Consider the following 22,008-nt stretch of genomic DNA (forward strand, 5'->3'; position numbering starts at 1 on the left):
TAGCATCAGGTTTACAAAACTTCCCAAGATAGATGGTCACACATTTTTTCAGGAGACCTCTATATAAATGACTTTGATCACTTGATACCTTGAAAAGAGGTCTTGTGGCACTAGAATGACATCTGTAAGTGACAAGTATAAAATGTAGTGCTCAGTGACATTAAAAAACAAATCAACCCACATAGAGGAAGAGCTTTGGACGTAGGAATGTCAAACTGGTCTAGAATGTAATGAAAACCCAAGAAGGTGCCCCAGTAAGAAAGAAGAAATCACCCTAACAATGGGATGCAGCAGCAAGAATACTGAGACAGGAAAGAAAACATTTTTAAAAAATGAATTATTCATTCACTTTCTAGTGGATACAGAAAAAACTGCAGAAGACCCGGAGGATATCAGGGCAGGCTAAAAGTTTGATATCTTACACCTGTGGAAAAGCCTTAAGCTCTGTTTTAACTGAGAGCAGGTGGGGTGACTTCATGACTACCATTAAGAAAATATAACCTGTTGGGAAACTGTTTCTGCCTTGATGATGTTGTACAGACAAGAGATAAACAGTGAGGAATATGCTTAGATGTATTGGGAAAGACACGGGTCTGTGGCATTGTCACAAGGGTACACGAATACTGACAGTGAATGCTGAAGGAATGATCCCCATTGGTGGTGACCCTCAGGTGAGACTAGGGTGCCTGTGTTTCAGCAAAGCCTGGGCAATTGGAATGCAGGGCTCCTAAGATTCCATGACACCCCCACTTTCTAATTCTGTTATTGCAACTGCAGACGGTTACCTGGCACGCTGGCCACAATCTACCTCACTCTTATCAGAGTCTGAGCTACTGGCAGTGCTTTCAGCTCTGAGTTCAGGCACCTCGAACCTTGTTTTTGTGGTGAAGGATCCTAAAGTGCTGTGGGGAGTGATCACATTTTTCACAACAGTAAGTTAAGAATTTCAGTTACTGACATCCCTCAGTCCTGATTAAACCTATTTGATTTCACCAGTTTTTAACCCATCATATGTTTGGGTTTCTTCTCCCCAGTCCCTGACTCCACCTCTTCTGCCACAAACGTCAGCATGGTGGTATCAGCCGGCCCTTTGTCCAGTGAGAAGGCAGAGATGAACATTCTAGAAATCAACGAGAAATTGCGCCCCCAGCTGGCAGAGAAGAAACAGCAGTTCAGAAGCCTCAAAGAGAAATGTTTTGTAACTTAACTGGCCGGCTTCCTGGCCAAGGGACAGAAGAAATACAGTAAGATCTATAGGCTCACCATCACGAAAGTGATGAATGATGTCCTGTCTTCTCTCTGAGACACTAAATGCTCTCTCCATCAAAAATAATTTCATCCTTCCTGTACTTCTAGGAAAACAGAAATGGGTATTTTAACATTTTGTTAAAGTTGGAAGACAGAGGTACCAAAGTATTAACAACTTTCCATGTTTGCAATCAGATGGGGGTGGGACTAGAGTTAAACTCACAGTTATTGATTTCTAACACAGGCACAGAATGACCTGTTTTCTCCAAGAGGCTCAATCATGTTTTCAAGAATCCTCTCTGTACCATATAAGATCTTGCAGACAAATAACATCTAGTCTGTTGTTCTAAATGTCTAGGACTAGTGAAATTTTATTCAGTTCAAGTTTCTGTTGAGGCCCAACAAGCAAAGCTCTGTTCTAGTGACTCTGAGGGGAACTTGGTGATAGTAGCCAGTACCTGCTCTGAGGGACTTCAAGAGGAGTCTGCTCCTAATAGAACCTGTGCTATCTATAAGTGACAGCATCAAGAGCAGGGAGTAGGGGCCGTGCAACGTGGCTCACTCCTGTAATCTCAGCACTTTGGGAGGCTGAGGCGGGCAGAGCATGAGGTCAGGAGTTTGAGACTAGCCTGGGCAACATGGAGAAACCCCATCTCCACTAAAAATACAAAAAGTAGATGGGCGTCGTGGCGGGCAACTGTAATCACCACTAATCGGGAGGCTGAGGCAGAAGAATCCTTTGAACCCAGCAGGCAGATGTTGCAGTGAGCCAAGATTGCACTATTGCACTCCAGCATGGGTGACAGGGCAAGACTCGTCAAAAAACAAACAAACAAAAAGATAAATAAAACAAAAATAAAAATAAAAAGCAGAGAGTACCTTGGTGAGAGTGAAGTCCTGCTTCCTGGTGCACAGGCTCTTGTTCCTAAAGAGGAAGAAAGATCACACCCGAGAATGTGTGGAAGCAGCAGTGCAGTGTGCAAAGCAGGGACCCTCAGCCTGTCTCCTGGGCTCCATCCAAGTTGCTTGTTTTGTCTGTCCCTCAGTTTCCTCATCTGTTCAGAGGGTACTACAATAATACCTACCTCTGTAAATTGCTGCAATGAATTACATGAGGTATTTCCTGTCAATCTCCTTGAACATTAATTGGCACAGTGTAAACACTATCTATTAGTTCTTCATTCTGATGTTTCTAAATTAACACAAACTAATCTTATGCTGTTTCTAAATTAACACAACTAATCTAAATCTTAATGCTGCCTCTCATACTAATAAAGTATTTGGGCATATTTCCTTCATGGCCTTATTGTCTTATGTCTCACACTTTATGCTTCAGAGATGATTCTTAAAACCATATCTGAATATTGATTTAAAAATGAAATATTTTTAAAGTCCTTGACATATTTGTCCTTGAAATACCCAGTAAAAGGGAAACCATCAGTCCCATAGTCATAGGGGCCTTCCCGACTGTACAAGAAATCACTACTTCATGCCCCAGTGCAGTGTTTTAGAGGAGAGGCTGCATGGCTTGGGAAAGTGGCCCCGCATTCAGAGTCAGACCTCAGGGGCTGTGAGTTCTGACTCCACTTCGTTGTGGTTGAATCATCTTGTCAACTTCCTTGATGCGCCCTTGAGTTTCTCTTTCTTCGTCTTTAAATGTTGGAGGATCAGATGCCAGAAAGTCAGGAGACTGAAGAGTAAAGATGTGGAAATCCCTGTCTAGACCCTGGTACTGGGGAGACTTTTGTCCTTGGGATGGACCTGGCTCCTGCCCTGTAGGCAGTGACCACAGCAGCATGTCAAACCTTCCACTGAGGCAGGCGTGTCTGTCTTTTCTCAGAGTATGAAGAGTGTAAAGACCTCATAAAATCTATGCTGAGGAATGAGCGACAGTTCAAGGAGGAGAAGCTTGCAGAGCAGCTCAAGCAAGCTGAGGAGCTCAGGTGAGGGGACCCCGTGGGGGGAGGGAGGCGGGTAGGTGTGTAGATCTCTCAAGTACAGCAGCTCGGCGGGGAGAAGTAAGAACGAAGTTGGGCCAGGGGAAGGGCAGAAATTGCCATGGCAGGCTCATGACACACAAATATTTATCAGAGAACAAGGATAATAATAAGTTATGTGTTGCAGTTGTTTCTTAGAGCCTTGTTTTCTCTTTTTCAAACAAGTAATTGTTGAGGTGAAATTTACATAACACAAAATTCACCAAAGGAGTGTGAACCACCCAGCAGCATTCAGTATACTCAAAATGGTGTGCCGTCACCACCCCACTTACCCTTAGTGAGAATCAACTCCTGACTGACTGCGGCTTCTCATTCTTTCACTCAATCAATGTTGCCTTCTCGACCCTGTCATTCTTTTCTTCTTTCGTCTTTTCAATTCTCCCCATCTGCACCTGGCCTCATTTCTGTACATGGCTTTGTATCTAGTGGCCGCAAGATGCACTATGTGTATTTTCACATGGAAATGTCCATGGCCAGAGTGAGGAACTGAAAGGATGTCTTTTTGAAATGGAATTAGGAAGACACCTACTTTTGTTTACAGAAGGGAAAGATGAATGGAACATCATCGAGGATCTTGCAGGAGCCCTCTCTGATACAGAGGAAGCCTGTAAACCATTTTCTATTCTTTCTCTTGGCCACAGACATTCCTTTCAACATGTGCTGACCTTCTGCTTGAAGGTCTCCTTGAGGACATTGTCTCAGAAGTCTCTGTTGCAATATTTGAACGGATCACTCAACCCTTTCTACTCTTAAATTTTCTCTACCGTCTCACCTTAGGCAATATAAAGTCCTGGTTCACGCTCAGGAACAAGAGCTGACCCAGTTAAGGGAGAAGTTACGGGAAGGGAGAGATGCCTCCCGCTCATTGAATGAGCATCTCCAGGACCTCCTCACTCTGGATGAGCCGGACAAGTCCCAGGGGCAGGACCTCCATGAACAGCTGGCTGAGGGGTGTAGACTGGTACAGCACCTTGTCCAAAAGCTCAGCCCAGGTAAGGTGGCCATAGGCCCTGATGACCCAAAATCCCAGGCTTATGAGAGACTCCAGACCTCCATACTTTCACAATGACAGTTGTATCAATGGTGTTTTTTTCCACTAAGCTTATGTGGCCATGACATGACCAGGACTTCTTGGGTAAGAACGGAGATGGGAAACCCATGGGGTTGGAGGTCACAGTATTGCGAGTGTCCCTCCTCCCTTGATGGAAGGTGGTCTTTGGAGTAAGAGGCAGCATCTGTCTAGTTTTAAAGGACAGGAAGGAGGCTGCGATGGGAGCAGGCTTGTTAGAGTGAAAAGAGCTCTGGACTAAGAATGAAGGTTCCCAGGCTGTCTTTTCGGCAATGTTCTTAGTAACTGTCAGAGAGTGAATGACTTGTCCTTCCTGAGTTTCTCTCTCTCCCTGGCAGACAAATTGTCTCCTGCAAGGGTCTGAAGCATTCAAATGTGGGAACACTTACAACTGCTTTCCAAAATGAGATGAAGCCCCTCGCCGTGTGATGTTGGAGAAGGCACTTGATGTGGGGGCGTTTTGTGGTAGGAAGTGCTTCAGATTGGAGCACTCCCCATGGATAGAATGTCCCTGAATAACACAGCAGAAGCCACTTGGAGGCTTGAAATCTTCTGATGCATAGAGGACTGTGGGACAAGTTTGTCTGCTTCTAAGAGAAAGAATTAGGTTTGAAATGCGAACTGTGACAGGACACCAAGCCCGTGCCTGGGAATCAGATCTGGCAGGATTGGGGAGACAGCTGCCAACGTCCAGAGAGAGGCTGCACAAGCCTCCAGTGATATGGGAAGCGAAAGGTCTTTTCAATATTTGGCCACATCTTGATGGTGGCCCTCCACATCAGAAATGCATTGCCTGATGGATCAGGAAACCATGCCAGGGCATTCTGTTAAAGATGAAACATGAGAGTTTTCAGTTGAACAGTGACCCATGCCTAGATGTTCATGTCTCTGTTGCACATTGGGCTGACTGTGCTTGCAGACTGTGAAGTGGGAAATATCTGAATGAACACTTCTGTATTTACAGAAAATGACAACGATGACGATGAAGATGTTCAAGTTGAGGTGGCTGAGAAAGTGCAGAAATCGTCTGCCCCCAGGTAACACTGAATACTCAGGAACAATTAATGGATGGTAACATATGAGGAATATCTAGGAGGCACACCCTCTCTGGCATCTATGATGGGCCAAAAACCCGCATTCGCTTGGCCACAGTATGTGAAATATAACCCAGCTTAGACACAGGGTGCGGCAGCTGTCATGTTTCTCTATGTGTGCCGAGTGTCATGTCTGCACTGTACAGGGATAGCTGAGTCTTCATCCTCCTCAGCTCCTATCTGTCCAGTGCAATGAACCCAGCTGCTCTCTTCCTCTCTGTTTCCCATGGCAGCCATGCTCTGTTGCAGAGAGAACAGGATTGCATGTTCCCTCTTAATGGGAACCTCCATTTTGCTTTCTGGGACCACTCTCTTAATGCCGCTTGTCAAAACCAGCTAGGACTCCCTGGGGTCCAATCCCTCTGTGTTTAATCTTCTGTCAACTCTGTCCCACCTGGCTCATCAGGGAGATGCAGAAGGCTGAAGAAAAGGAAGTCCCTGAGGACTCACTGGAGGAATGTGCCATCACTTGTTCAAATAGCCATGGCCCTTATGACTCCAACCAGCCACACAGGAAAACCAAAATCACATTTGAGGAAGACAAAGTCGACTCAACTCTCATTGGCTCATCCTCTCATGTTGAATGGGAGGATGCTGTACACATTATTCCAGGTAGCCTCTGTTTTCCTTGTGTCTCATACCTCTCTCTAGGCTGAGGAAGATAAACTCTGAAGACAGGCTCTATAAACACAAATTCATTTGAATAAAAAACTATGATGGGTTTCTAAACAGATATCAGGGAGTTTTTTTGTCCTTCTCAGCTAATGTCATGCCTTTGTCTGCCAGTCCCCAGTATCAAGTTACTCAACCCCAGGCAAGTGTGACAATCTCATAGTCACCTGAGTGCAGGAGGTGCACAGGCAGTATCTGTCAGGCCTCCTAGCTTCGATTCAGTATCTCTTGTCATCTGTGATTAAGTCATCTGTCCCTGAACAATGTCCATGGAGTTTCTATGCCTGTTTAAGGAAGCTGGCAGCCTTGCCTTTGTATTTGGAAATATTGTTCCCCAGGCTTCACTGCTCTCAGCTTTCATCTGGATCTCCTTTAAGTCAGCTTGCTTAGCTGCACAGTCACCCTGAAATCAGGACGGAAACTTTTCTTCTTTACTTTGCTGATATATTTCCATAAAGCAAGGCTGGACCCTGGTTTTCCACCCTGTCAATGCAATGGCTGATCCAATGTTTCTTTGTAGCATCGTGGATTTTTTTTTTTTTTTTTTTTTTTTTTTTTTTTTTTTTTGCGATGGAGTCTTGCTCTGTCACCCAGGCTGGAGTGCAGTGGCACCATCTTGGCTTGGTGCAACCTCTGCCTCCCAGATTCAAGTGATTCTCCTGCCTCAGCCTCCTGAGTTGCTGGGACCACAGGTGCACAACATCACATCTGGCTAATTTTTGTATTTTTAGTAGAGACAGGGTTTCCCCATATTGGCCAGGGTAGTCCTGAACTCATGACCTCAAATGATTCACCTGTCTTGGCCTCCCAAATCACAGATTCTTTTTAAAGCAAGAGTTGTTCAAATTTATCTGTCAGTCATGTTTCATGTATAGATGCCTCTAAACATTTAATGTCCATGTTACCTGGTGATATAAGTCCGTATTGCAGCAACACTCTTAGAAAATTGTTTGACCAATTTTTGGAGATTTTTTTGGGGAAAAAATTTTGTTTAACTTTGACTCAGGCAGGGAATATGGCATTATGGTCTACACATAGAGGGAGATTTTGGCCTGTGGGTCTGGAAAGCAGGGTCATCTAATTCTCACCAAAGTTAATCTAGGACACCCTAGAATATTCCTGTCAGAATCCTTATTCTTGCACTGAGAATAGTTATGTCCTTGTGCTGTGACTGGACAGTGATTTGTTCATATGTGAAGTATGAATTGCTTAATGTGACCTGCTTCTCTGAATTTATTTACAGAAAATGAAAGTGATGATGAGGAAGAGGAAGAAAAAGGGCCAGTGTCTCCCAGGTAATGTTGTGGAATTGTTGGCTGTTAATTCAGTAGTGACATCTGGAGATGGTAAATTTAGGGAAAATGAGGAAGTGATGAATAGAACTATTGCTTCCATTCACCCAGCTACAAATTGTGCTGATTTACAATGTTGTATGTTATTTGTGGCACTTGTATTGGTTTTAATTTCATAGTCCTCTCAAGATAGGAACTTGCCATCAGATGAGCCAGGTGAACTAGCCAAACAGGGTTTTCTTGTTGATCTTTTCAAAAAACCAGCCCTGGATTCATTGATTTTTTGAAGGGTTTTTTGTGTCTCTATCTCCTTTAGTTCTGCTCTGATCTTAGTTACTTCTTGTCTTCTGCTAGCTTTTGAATTTGTTTGCTTTGCTTCTCTAGTTATTTTAATTGTGATGTTAGGGTGTCAATTTTAGATCTTTTCTGCTTTCTCTTGTGGGCATTTAGTGCTATAATTTTCCCTCCACACATTGCTTTAAATGTGTCCCAGAGATTCTGGTATGTTGTGTCTTTGTTCTCATTGGTTTCGAAGAACATCTTTATCTCTGCCTTCATTTTGTTATTTTCCCAGTAGTCATTCAGGAGCAGGTTGTTCAGTTTCCATGTAGTTGTGTGGTTTTGAGTGAGTTTCTTAATCCTGAGTTCTAATTTGATTGCACTGTGGTCTGACAGTTTGTTGTGATTTCCATTCTTTTACATTTGCTGACGAGTGCTTTACCTCCAACTATGTGGTCAATTTTGGAATAAGTGTGATGTGGTGCTGAGAAGAATGTATATTCTGTTGATTTGGGGTGGAGAGTTCTGTAGATGTCTTTTAGGTCTGCTTGGTGGAGAGCTGAGTTCAAGTCCTGGATATCCTTGTTAAGCTTCTGTCTCATTGATCTGTCTAATATTGACAGTGGGGTGTTAAAGTCTCCCATGATGATTGTGTGGAGTCTAAATCTCTTTGTAGGTCTCTCAGGACTTGCTTTATGAATCTGGGTGCTCCTGTATAGGGTGCGTATATATTTAGGATAGTTAACTTCTTGTTGAATTGATCCCTTTACCATTATGTAGTGGCCTTCTTTGTCTCTTTTGATCTTTGTTGGTTTAAAGTCTGTTTTATCAGAGACTAGGATTGCAACCCCTGCCTTTTTTTGTTTTCCATTTGCTTGGTAGATCTTCCTCCATCCCTTTATTTTGAGCCTATGTGTGTCTCTGCATGTGAGATGGGTTTCCTGAGTACAGCACACTGATGGGTCTTGACTCTTTATCCAATTTGCCATTCTGTGTTTTTTTAACTGGGGCATTTAGCCCATTTACATTTAAGGTTAATATTGTTATGGGTGAATTTGATCCTGTCGTTATGATGTTAGCTGGTTATTTCGCCCGTTAGTTGATGCAGTTTCTTCCTAGCATCAATGGTCTTTACAGTTTGGCATGTTTTTGCAGTGGCTGGTACCGGTTGTTCCTTTCCATGTTTAGTGCTTCCTTTAGGAGCTCTTGTAAGGCAGGCCTGGTGGTGACAAAATCTCTCAGCATTTGCTTCTCTGTAAAGGATTTATTTCTCCTTCACTTATGAAGCTTAGTTTGGCTGGATATGAAATTCTGGGTTGAAAATTCTTTTCTTTAAGAATGTTGAAGATGCTGGAGAGGATGTGGAGAAATAGGAACACTTTTACACTGTTGGTGGGACTGTAAACTAGTTCAACGATTGTGGAAGGCAGTGTGGCAATTCCTCAGGGATCTAGAACTAGAAATACCATTTGACCCAGCCATCCCATTACTGGGTGTATACCCAAAGGATTATAAATCATGCTGCTGTAAAGACACATGCACACATATGTTTATTGCGGCACTATTCACAATAGCAAAGACTTGGAACCAAGCCAAATATCCAGCAATGATAGACTGGATTAAGAAAATATGGCACATATACACCATGGAATACTATGCAGCTATAAAAAATGATGAGTTCATGTCCTTTGTAGGGGCATGGATGAAGCTGGAAACCATCATTCTCAGCAAACTATTGCAAGGACAAAAAACCAAATATCGCATGTTCTTACTCACAGGTGGGAATTGAACAATGAGAACACATGGACACAGAAAGGGGAACATCACACACTGGGGCCTGTGGTAGGGTGGGGGGAGGGAGGAGGGGTAGCATTAGGAGATATACCTAATGTTAAATGATGAGTTAATGGGTGAAGCACACCAATGTGGACATGTATACATATGTAACTAACCTGCACGTTGTGCACATGTACCCTAAGACTTAAAGTATTAAAAAATATATATATATACATACACACAAAAAATAATAAAGGAAAACTATACATATGGAAAAAAAAAGAATGTTGAATATTGCTCCCACTCTCTTCTGGCTTGTAGGGTTTGTGCCAAGAGATCTGCTGCTAGTCTGATGGGCTTCCCTTTGTGGGTAATCCGACCTTTCTCTCTGGCTGCCCTTAGCATTTTTTCCTTCATTTCAACCTTGGTGAATCTGACAATTACGTGTTTTGGGGTTGCTCTTCTCGAGGAGTATCTTTATGGTGTTCTCTGTGTTTCCTGAATTTGAATGTTGGCCTTCCTTGCTAGGTTGGGGAAGTCCTCCTGGATAATATCCTGAAGAATGTTTCCCAGCTTGGTTCCATTCTCCCCGTCACTTTCAGTACACCAATCAAACGTAGATTTGGTCTTTCCACATAGTCCCATATTTATTGGAGGCTTGTTCATTTCTTTTTACTCTTTTTTCTCTAAACTTCTCTTCTCGCTTCATTTCACTAATTTGATCTTGAATCACTGATACCGTTTCTTGCACTTGATCGAATTGGCTACTGAAGCTTGTGCATGCATCACGTAGTTCTCGCGCCATGGTTTTCCGCTCCATCAGGTCATTTAAGGTCTTCTCTACACTGTTCATTCTGGTTAGCCATTCGTCTAATCTTTTTTCAAGGTTTTTAGCTTCCTTGCGATGAGTTCGCACATCCTCCTTTAGCTCAGAGAAGTTTGTTATTACCGACTTTCTGAAGCCTACTTCTGTCAGCTCATCAAAGTCATTCTCCATCCTGCTTTGTTCCATTGCTGGCGAGGAGCTGCGATCCTTTGGAGGAGAAGGGATGTCAGGTTTTTGGAATTTTCAGCTTTTGTGCTCTGGTTTCTCCCCACCTTTGTGGTTTTATCTACCCTTGGTCTTTGATGATGGCGACCTACAGATGGGGTTTTGGGGTGGATGTCTTTTTTGTTGATGTTGATGCTATTCCTTTCTGTGTGTTAGTTTTCCTTCTAACAGTCAGGTCCCTCAGCTTCAGGTCTGTTGGAGTTTGCTGGAAGTCCACTCCAGACCCTCAAACAGGGATTTCTTGGTGTTGCCTATTCTCTCCCATGTGTTTAAATCCAGGGAGAGGTGTATATATGCTTTCTTCCTATTTGTTGGTAGTATGTTGGCTAGTATTTTTGCAAGACAAGAAATTGAAAAAGTAAATATATTATATCAAAATATTGGGAAAATGGGGCCCTTAATACACAAGATCTGTGTCTGCACTGCATCAAGAACTCTCTTCACTTGAATGCTGCATGTAAAATTCAACCCAATTTATGCAAAGTAGTTGAAGCCCTGTGTCAGTTCTCTGTGCTGCAAGTCATGATGGTAGTTTACAGGGAGAGTCTGGGTGCCCTGAGTTGGCTCATCCGTGGCAAATGTACTGAGCACATGCTGCCCATTTTTGCTCTGTCCCCAGAGCAGTCACCCTCCACCCTGCATTTAGAAGGATAGTTTTATTTCTCTTGAAGGAAAAATGCCTTTGGTTTCTGTGACCACTCCATTCTGTCTCCCATCAGATCATCTGGGAGGTTTTGTTGTCTAATGTCTGTTGGTTAAATCTTCTATCATCCCTGTCCTGCCTGGCTCATCAGGAATCTGCAGGAGTCTGAAGAGGAGGAAGTCCCCCAGGAGTCCTGGGATGAAGGTTATTCGACTCTCTCAATGCCTCCCGAAATGTTGGCCTCGTACCAGTCTTACAGCAGCACATTTCACTCATTAGAGGAACAGCAAGTCTGCATGGCTGTTGACATAGGCAGTGAGTACTCCATTGTGAAGGTGATAAAGCTCCAGTTCATGGCCCAGGTAGACCCCATAATCTTCGGGCCTTGTGCCCCTGGTTGGGCTGAGAGTTGCCATCACTGCGGGCTAAACCTATATATCAATGTAGATTTCAGTCACTCTGGAGTCGAGTCTGAAGCACAGGCATGGGGTGGGTCAGTGAGCTTTGCTCTCTTCCTAGTCTCAGGCCATGCCCGTGCCAACCTGGACTGACTGTCACGACATTGAACTCAAGGCAGGTGTGGCAAACTCACACCAAACTATGCAGCACATGCCCAGGAGTTGTCCGTCAGATCAGCTCATCTGAATTAAATGTCTCTTGCCAGCTACAAAATTCCTTATGAGTTTTGTTCCCAAAGCATGTCTGTGTGGTTCTTTACCTGCCCAAGGCCAGTGTCACCCTTGTCTACATCTCAGTGAAAGATGTGACCCATGTTTCACTTAATTTATCCCCATTTTCTGTGTCTTCTAAGTTTGCTTGTTTTAGCTCATCTGTCCGTCATGTTCCTGGTATGTTTTCTAGATAAATGGCTGACTTTTCACCCACAAAAGCCATAATAGCTGATGCTTCTGTGTAGAACCAAGTTTCATTTTGACTCAAGAGCTGGTACATTGCACCCCTTCATCAAATCTCTGTGTCCACAATCTCATAAACTATCAAATTCTGGGTATTTGATGAGAGAAAGCTTAATATTGAAGTATCTCTCCTATGAGGTGTTAGAACTATTTGCCTACAATTTATTGGGGAAAAAATTGCTCATTTGTGTACACAAACCTAGGACAGAGCACATAGGGAAGATAACATTCCAAAACAGGGTAATTTTGCCCAAGGCTCATGAAAGAACTCAAGCCAGTTTTCTCAAGACTTGACCTCAGGCCTACTGGAATATTTCTCTCAAAGTCTCCTGTTCTCACACTGACAAGACTGATGTCCCTGTGTTAGGATTGGACAGAGGAATGTTTCCGTGTGCAAGGAAGAACTGCTTAATGTAAGAGGCCCCATCTGCATTTATTTGCAGGACATCGGTGGGATCAAGTGAAAAAGGAGGACCAAGAGGCAACAGGTCCCAGGCGAGTTTGAGAAATTGTGGACAGTTAATTTGATGTTGACACCTGGAGATGCCAAGTCCAGGGAAAACAGTACGTGCTGAAAATAATAATTTCATCTTGACAGACAAGTCTGAATTATGCCTACTAACATTGATTTTTGGTTCTCATTAGAGTAAATGTTTAGGTTTCCATTTCTTCCTACCCTTATCATTTACTAACCTAGTGAAGGTTGACCATACCTCAAATGCTGTATTCTCATGGTGACTGCAGGGAAACTTGAGCAAATTTTATGCAAAATTATAGAGGACATGCTTTTCATGATCACTGTTCACTGTGTGTCCTGAGAGCACAAATACAGAGTGTCCTTTGACTCCCTCATCAGTGTGTCACCTGGCCAATTCACTGAGCTCACTCTGTGTGTGTGTGTGTGTGTGTGTGTGTGTGTGTGTGTGTGTGTCTTTCTCTTTCATCCTTTTCTACCTGGCCCTTGTCTATCCCAACATAAAGGCAATAATTTGTTACCTCATTAATGGATCTGTCCTTTTTCTTTTCAAACTCTTCCTTACGTTAGCCATGAAATCTAGCTGGGGCTGTGTGGTTTCTGATTCCCCCTGGCTTATTCTTTACTTTTTCCCACTTTTCCAGGCTCAGCAGGGAGCTGCTGGATGACAAAGGGCCTGAAGTCTTGCAGGACTCACTGGATAGATGTTATTCAACTCCTTCAGTTTATCTTGGACTGACTGACTCATGCCAACCCTACAGAAGTGCCTTTTACGTATTGGAGCAACAGAGTGTTGGCTTGGCTGTTGACATGGATGGTGAGTACCTTTCTATGAAGGTGATAAGGATCCACTGAGTCTTCTGGTTAGGGTCATATTCCTACTGCAAGTGGCCCTTACTGAGCTGAGAGACGTCATTGCCACAGGGAGGACCTATAGGCACATGTAGGTTGAATGAAACTCTAGTTCCACTTGGAAGCCCAGACAAGGGATGGGTCAGTGAGCAGGGCTCTCTTCCTAGTCTCAGGCCATGCCTGTGGCACCCTAATCCTACTCTCAAGATGTTGGATCCGGGCAGATGTGACAAATTCACACAACTCTGATTTTGTCTCAATTTTGTAGATCTTGTAGATTTCATCCTTCACTCTAATTTCAGCGTCTAAAATCCTCGCTACCATGAACAATCTGAGTATTTGATGAGACAGGGCTGAATAGTGCAGTTTTTCTTCCAGCAACCATTTGGGGGCATTTGCTTTAAATCGATTGGAAAAATATGGCATAACCATTTGCACAAACTTGGGACAAATGATATTGGGATAACGATCTACCAGAATAGGGAATTTTACCCACAGTTTCTGGGACAAAAACCAAGGAATCTCTATCGTGATCAGCCTTCAGGCCTCCTGAAGAATATCTCTCACAGTGTCCTATTCTCATGCTGAGGAGCCTGAAGTCCCTGTGTGAGGATTAGACAGTGGATTGTTATGTGTGTAGGAGAACCAGCTTAATATGTCTGTCCATGTCTGAACTTATTGCAGAAATTGAAAAGTACCAAGAAGTGGAAGAAGACCAAGACCCATCATGCCCCAGGTAACTTTGAGCAATTATGGATGCTTCATTCTGTGTTGACACCTGGAGATGCCACGTCCAGGGAAAACAAGAGTGTGTTCAAGTTCATGTTTTCAACGAAGGTTGAATTACTCCTACTGACATTGCTGTTGGTTTTCATTGCAGTAGATGTTTAGGTTTCCATTTCTTCCTCCCCTTTTCATTTACTAACTTACTATAGGTTGACCATACCTCAAAGGCTGTATGGCAACTGCATGGAATCTTGAGCAAGTTTATGGAAAATTATTGAGCCCACTGTTTTCATGATCACTGTTCACTGTGTGTCCCGAGGGCACTAACTCAGAGTGTCCTTTGACCCCTTCATCAGTGTGTCACCCGGCCAATTTGCTGAGCTCACTTTCTCCTCTCTCTCTCTCCCTCTCCCTGTCTTTCTCTTTCATTCTTTTGTACCTGGCCCTGGTCTATCCCAACATAAAGGCAATAATTCATTACCTCATTAATGGATCTGTCCTTTTTCTTTTTAAACAGTTCCTTATGTTAGCCATGAAATCTAGCTGGGGCTGTGTGGTTTCTGATTCCCCCTGGCTTATTCTTTACTTTTTCCTACTTTTCCAGGCTCAGCAGGGAGCTGCTGGATGAGAAAGGGCCTGAAGTCTTGCAGGACTCACTGGATAGATGTTATTCGACTCCTTCAGGTTATCTTGAACTGCCTGACTTAGGCCAGCCCTACAGCAGTGCTGTTTACTCATTGGAGGAACAGTACCTTGGCTTGGCTCTTGACGTGGACAGTGAGTACCTTACTATGAAGGTGATAAGCCTCCACCTGGTCTTCCAGATAGGGGTGATATTCCTGTTCCAAGTGGCCCTTACTGACCCGAGAGATGTCATTGCCGCAGGCAGGACCTATGGGCGCATATAGGTTGTAATGAAACTGTAGTCTCAGCTGGAAGCCTAGACATGAAATGGGTCAGTGAGCAAGGCTCTATTCCTAGTCTCCAGCCATGCCTGTGGCAACCTGAGCCCGCTCTCAGCACATTGGACCCAGGCAGATGTAAAAAATTCACAGAACTATGATTTGGACTCAAGGGTTTGTAGATTTCCTCCCTCATTCTAATTTCAGTGTCTAAAATTCTTGCATCCGTGAACGAGCTGGGCATTTGATGAGACAGGGCTGAATACTGCAGTTTTCCTCCTAGAAATCATCTGGGGCATTTTCTTTGAACTGATGGGAACAATAAGGCATAACTGTTTGCACAAACTTGGGATAAATGATTTTGGGATAACGATCTACCAGAATAGTGATATTTCACCCTTGGTTCTGAGATGCAAACCAAAGAATATCATGACCAGCTTTCAGGCCTCCCGAAGTATATCTCTCACATTGTCCTGTTCTCATGCTGAGGAGCCTGAGATCCCTGTGTGGGGATTAGACAGTGGACTGTTATGGGTGTAGGTGAATTGGCTTATTTTGTCTGTCCCTGTCTGAATGTATTGCAGGAATTAAAAAGGACCAAGAAGAGGAAGAAGACCAAGGCCCACCATGCCCCAGGTAACTGAGCAATTGTGAACAGCTACTTCTGTGTTGACAACTGGAGACTCCTGGTTCAGGGAAAACAGAGCGGGCTGACATTATCGATTACATCTTTTCAACCAAGCCTGAATTATTCCTAGTAACATTGCTGTTGGTTTTCATTGCAGTAGATATTTAGGTTTCCATTTCTTCCTCCCCTTATCATTTACTAACCTACTGTAGGTGGACCAGACTTCAAAAACTGTATTCTCATGACGACTGCATGGAAACTTGAGCACATTTTATGGAAAATTATTGAGCACAGTCTTTTCATGATCACTGTATGCTGTGTGTCCTGAGGGCACTAACTCAGAGTGTCCTGTTACTTCCTCATCAGTGTGTCACCTGGACAATTCACTGAGCTCGTTCTCTCTCTCTCTCTCAGTGTGTGTGTGTGTGTATGTGTGTGTGTGTGTCTGTCTTTCTCTTTCATTCTTTTCCATTTGGCCCTGTTCTGTCCCAACATGAAGGCAATAATTTGTTACCTCATTAATGGATCTATCCTTTTACTTTTTTAACCACTTCCTTATGCTACCCATGAAACCTAGCTGGGGCTCTGTTGTGTCTGATTTCCCCTGGCTTATTCTTTACTTTTTCCTCCTTTTCCAGGCTCAGCAGGGAGCTGCTGGAGGTAGTAGAGCCTGAAGTCTTGCAGGACTCACTGGATAGATGTTATTCAACTCCTTCCAGTTGTCTTGAACAGCCTGACTCCTGCCAGCCCTATGGAAGTTCCTTTTATTCATTGGAGGAAAAACATGTTGGCTTTTCTCTTGATGTGGGAGGTGAGTACCTTTCTATGAAGGTGATAAAGATCCACTGAGTCTTCCATATAAAGATCATATTCCTGCTCCAAGTGGCCATTACTGAGCTGAGAGATGTCATTGCTGCAGTGAGGACCTATAGGCATATGTAGGTTGAATGAAACTCTAGTTCTACCTGGAAGCCCAGACATGGGATGGGTCAGTGAGCATGGCTCTCTTCCTAGTCTCAGGCCATGCCTGTGGCACTCTCATTCTACTCTCATGACATTGGACCTGGGCAGATGTGACAAATTCAGAGAACTATGATTTTGACTCAAGGGTTTGTAGATTTCCTTTTTCACTCTAATTTCAGTGTCTGAAGTCCTCACAACCATGAACAATCTGAGTATTTGATGAGACAGGGCTAAATATTGCAGTTTTTCTCCTAGAAATCATTTGAGGGTATTTGCTTTAAATTGATTGGAAAAATATGGCATAACTGTTTGCACAAACTTGGGACAAATGATATTTGGATAACGATCTACTAGAATAGGGACATTTTACCCACAGTTTCTGGGAGAAAAACCGAGGAATTTCTATCATGACCAGCCTTCAGGCCTCCTGAAATATATCTCTCACAGTGTCCTATTCTTATGCTGAGGAGCCTGAGGTCCCTGTGTGAGGATTAGACAGTGGATTGTTATGTGTGTAGGGGAATCAGCTTAATGTGTCTGTCCATGTTGGAATTTTTTGCAGAAATTGAAAAGAAGGAGAAGGGGAAGAAAAGAAGGGAAAGAAGATCAAAGAATAAAAGAAGAAGGGGAAGGAAAGAAGGGGAAGAAGATCCAAACCCACCATGCCCCAGGTAACTTTCAGCAATTGTGGATGCTTAATTCTGTGTTAACACCTGGAGGCAACAGATTCAGGGAAACCAGAGTGTGTTTGATGTCACGTTTTCAACGAAGGCTGAATTACTCCTACTGTCATTGCTGTTGGTTTTCATTGCAGTAGATGTTGAGGTTTCCATTTCTTCCTCCCCTTATCATTTCCTAACGTACCATAGGTTGACCATACTTCAAAAGCTGTACTCTCATGGCCACTGCATCGAATTTTGAGCATATTTTATGGAAAACTATTGAGCTCACTCTTTTCCTGATCACCGTTTGCTGTGTGTCATGAGGGCACTAACTCAGAGTGTCCTTTTACTCCCTTACCAGTATGTCACCTGGCCAATTCACTAGCTCACTTTCTCTCTGTCTCTGTCTCTGTCTCTCTCTCTCTGTCTTTTTCATTGTTTTCTACCTGGCCCTGTTCTATCCCAACATAAAGGCAATAATTTTTTTTTTTTACCTCATTAATGGATCTATCCTTTTTCTTTTCTAACCACTTCCTTATGTTACTTCTGAAATCTAGTGGGGCTCTGTGGTGTCTGATTTTCCCTGGCTGCTTCTTTAGTTTTGTCTCATTTTCCAGGCTTAACGGCGTGCTGATGGAAGTGGAGGAGCCTGAAGTCTTACAGGACTCACTGGATAGATGTTATTCGACTCCGTCAATGTACTTTGAACTACCTGACTCATTCCAGCACTACAGAAGTGTGTTTTACTCATTTGAGGAACAGCACATCAGCTTTGCCCTTTACGTGGACAATAGGTTTTTTACTTTGACGGTGACAAGTCTCCACGTGGTGTTCCAGATGGAAGTCATATTCCCACAATAAGCAGCCCTTACTAAGCCGAGAGATGTCATTCCTGCAGGCAGGACCTATAGGCACGTGAAGATTTGAATGAAACTATAGTTCCATTTGGAAGCCCAGACATAGGATGGGTCAGTGGGCATGGCTCTATTCCTATTCTCAAACCATGCCAGTGGCAACCTGTGCTCAGTCTGAAGACAATGGACCCACATTAGGTGTGACACGTTCACATAACTGTGCAGCACATGCCGGGAGTGATCAGTCAGACATTTTAATTTGAACCACGTATCTCTGGGTAGCTACAAAGTTCCTCAGGGATTTCATTTTGCAGGCATGTCTCCGAGCTTCTATAACTGCTCAAGGTCAGTGTCATCTTTGTGTTTAGCTCATCCAAAGGTGTTACCCTGGTTTCAATGAACCTAACCTCATTCTTTGTGTCTTCAGTGTTGGCTTGTTTTAGCTGATCCATCTGTAACACAGGTGGGATCCTTGGCTGAGGATTGTATTTCAGAACCACCAACTGCTCTTGACAATTGTTAACCCGCTAGGCTCCTTTGGTTAGAGAAGCCACAGTCCTTCAGCCTCCAATTGGTGTCAGTACTTAGGAAGACCACAGCTAGATGGACAAACAGCAATGGGAGGCCTTAGCCCTGTTCCTCTCAATTCCATCCTGTAGAGAACAGGAGTCAGGAGCCGCTGGCAGGAGACAGCATGTCACCCAGGACTCTGCCGGTGCAGAATATGAACAATTCCATGTTCTTGCAGAAAACGCTTAGCCTGAGTTTCATAGGAGGTAATCACCAGACAACTGCAGAATGTAGAACACTCAGCAGGACAACTGACCTGTCTCCTTCACATAGTCCATATCACCACAAATCACAAAACAAAAAGGAGAAGAGAGATTTTGGGTTCAAAAAAAGTAAAAAGATAATGTAGCTGCATTTCTTTAGTTATTTTGAACCCCAAATATTTCCTCATCTTTTTGTTGTTGTCATGGATGGTGGTGACATGGACTTGTTTATAGAGGACAGGTCAGCTGTCTGGCTCAATGATCTACATTCTGAAGTTGTCTGAAAATGTCTTCATGATTAAATTCAGCCTAAACATTTTGCCGAGAACACTGCAGAGACAAGGCTGTGAGTTTCCAACCTCAGCCCATCTGCGGGCAGAGAAGGTCTAGTTTGTCCATCACCATTATGATATCAGGACTGGTTACTTGGTTAAGGAGGGGTCTAGGAGATCTGTCCCTTTTAGAGACACCTTACTTATAATGAAGTACTTGGGAAAGCGGTTTTCAAGAGTATAAATATCCTGTATTCTAATGATCATCCTCTAAACATTTTATCATTTATTAATCCTCCCTCCCTGTGTCTATTATGATATTCATATCTCTACGCTGGAAATTTTGGGTCTCAATTTTTACTGTGCCTTTGTTTTTGCTAGTGTCTGCTGTTGCAAAAAGAAGAAAACATTCTCTGCCTGAGTTTTAATTTTTGTCTGAAGTTAATTTTAATCTATACAATTAAAACCTTTTGCCTATCACTCTGGACTTTTGGATTGTTTTTTACATTCAGTGGTATAATATTTGATTATGCTGATTGGTTTTGGTGGGTACTGATGCGAATTAATAAAAACATTTCATTTCCATGTTTATTTTCTAATCTCTTCCACATTGTAGGCTATGTTTACCACACGTAGCAGAATGTATTTACATTTCTTGGTTCTAGTCATTTGTATTCTTCGTGTGTGTGTGTGTGTCTGTGTGTGTCTGTGCGTGCCTTTGGCATTTAGGAAGGGTTGTATAGCTCATGTTAAATATTGCACTAAAAATGTTTTCGATGGTTTTCCTCCCTTTGAACTAGACACACTTCTAATATTTGGTTTATAGTTTTAAATTATAACTTCCAGCATCAAATATTTCCATACAACAGTCAATTACATGATGTGTTTTCTTTTTCCTACCTCCTTTACCTGCCACTTCTCATAATAGTATTTGAACCTAAACATATACCGGTGACATTCTGTGATTATCATCTTGCCCCTACCTTGGTTTTTATCCATTGTGGTTTAGGTCCACAATGAAATATATTAACGCTCATGAGCTATTCAAAAGTGAATGTCACAGTCATCACTTGCTGAGTGGTACTCATTCTTAACAGAGTCCTCATGAGGGAATCAGGTCTCGCTGAGTTTAGCATGTTTAATAATCTTTTCTCACGGTCTTGATACATGGATCGCATTACTAGATATAAGGTGCTTGCCCAAAATGATTTTTCTGGAGTTTTTAGGAGATATTGTCTTCCTTGGGGGACATACATGGTGTATGTTCTCATTGTGGGATTCTATTTTGTTCTACCAGGACCTCTAATTTCTGCCAGTTACTTCATTCATTTGTTCTCTTCACCATGAGTCTCCAGAGGATACTTCCATGGTCCGTGCCTCCCCATCTCCCAGCAATTCTGCATTTCCAAGATTGGCACCTCTGGTCCTCTGCACGGTGAAGCCCTTTCCTTTCAATTCCCCAGTAGCCAGTGCTCTAATCCACCAGGTCTCAGGCATGATCTATGTTTCTCCACACTCGCTTTCTGAAGATAGTTTTACCTGGGTTCTATCATGAACAGGCCCTCCCTCCTGTCCTGGCCTCTATTTGCATAGTGTTTCCTGCTCCCTCTGCCATTGTGTGGCTCCCAGACCTGGCTAAAGAAAATCACCTGAGGGCCACAGTGTTCCCTAGCCCTGGTGTTTAGGGCAGGATTATGGGTGAGATTTTTGGGTCTCTAAGTTGACCCCTACGGCTCTGAAGTGTAGGTTGAGAAATTCAGCTGTTATCATCCTAGGTGGACTTGCTCCCTCCTATCCTCCTACTTCAAATGCAGAACTTCAATCATTTACAAAAGAAGACTGAATCGTATAATAGAACACACCCTTATTCATTGGCTGGCTTCACCAATCATTTCATGGCTGAACTTGTAAAAATACAATCTTAGCCACATACCTATGAAATGTATATGTGTGTGTATATATATACATGAATTTGCTTCTGAGATTATGGAGGCTGAAATTCCCAAGATGGAAGGAAAGCTGGATACCCAGGAAAGCATTTGTTTCCCATTAGGCCTCTTAATTCTCTCCTGGCCCTTGATTGATTGCATGAGGCCCACCCCTATTAAGGAGGGCAATCTGCTTCACTTAGTCTGCCCATCCCAATGTTAATCGTATCTGAAAGACTCTCTGGAACACAACCAGAATCATGTTTGGCCAAATGTCCTGGCACCCTGGTGCTCGGTCACAGTGACAAGTACAAGTAACTATCACACATGCCCTTTGTCATATTGGTGATTTCCACTGTTTTTCTCCCAAACTGCAGCTTATATTTGTCCTCTTAATACTGTTGAGCAAAAATTTTTAATTTTTATAAAGTCGAATTTATCAGTGTTTTCTTTAATGGTTTGTGTTTATTGATAATAAAGAACACTTTGCCTAACTTTGTGTCATGAAGATTTTGTCTTATATTTTCTGCTATACTTTTTCTAGTTTTATAGTTTATATTTAGTTGCATAATCCATTTTGAGATAGTTTTTGAGTTAGTATTGAGGTTCAGGTGAATTTTTTTCCTTTGGGGATAAAAAAAACAAATTGTGTAAAAAAAAGTTGTTTCTACACAATTTGTTGACAAGAGAATGCCTTCTCCACTGAATCATATTTGCACCTTTGTCAATCCATTGGGTGTTTGAGACTGGGGAGAGGACTGTCCTGGTGTTTGTTTGGACAGAGAGACAGGGCACGAAGTAGGGTGGTTCTTATGGGAAAAACTAAGGAAGACACATTTTTCCACGAGGAATAGGAAATCCCCAAGCACAATTGGGGTACCCTCTACCAGCATGTTGTAGCGCACTCATCTCTGCTCTACCTGACCTGCTGCAAAAGC

The 22,008-nt window shown here is 43.0% G+C and overlaps 1 pseudogene; it reads left to right on the forward strand.

The window, feature by feature from the left end:
* Nucleotides 1–821: 821 nt before the first annotated feature.
* Nucleotides 822–21,578, forward strand: LOC107973309 (neuroblastoma breakpoint family member 15-like; annotated as a pseudogene).
* Nucleotides 21,579–22,008: the final 430 nt, after the last annotated feature.

This window comes from Pan troglodytes, chromosome 1 (genome assembly GCF_028858775.2).
Source record: "Pan troglodytes isolate AG18354 chromosome 1, NHGRI_mPanTro3-v2.0_pri, whole genome shotgun sequence".
Lineage (NCBI taxonomy): Eukaryota > Metazoa > Chordata > Mammalia > Primates > Hominidae > Pan > Pan troglodytes.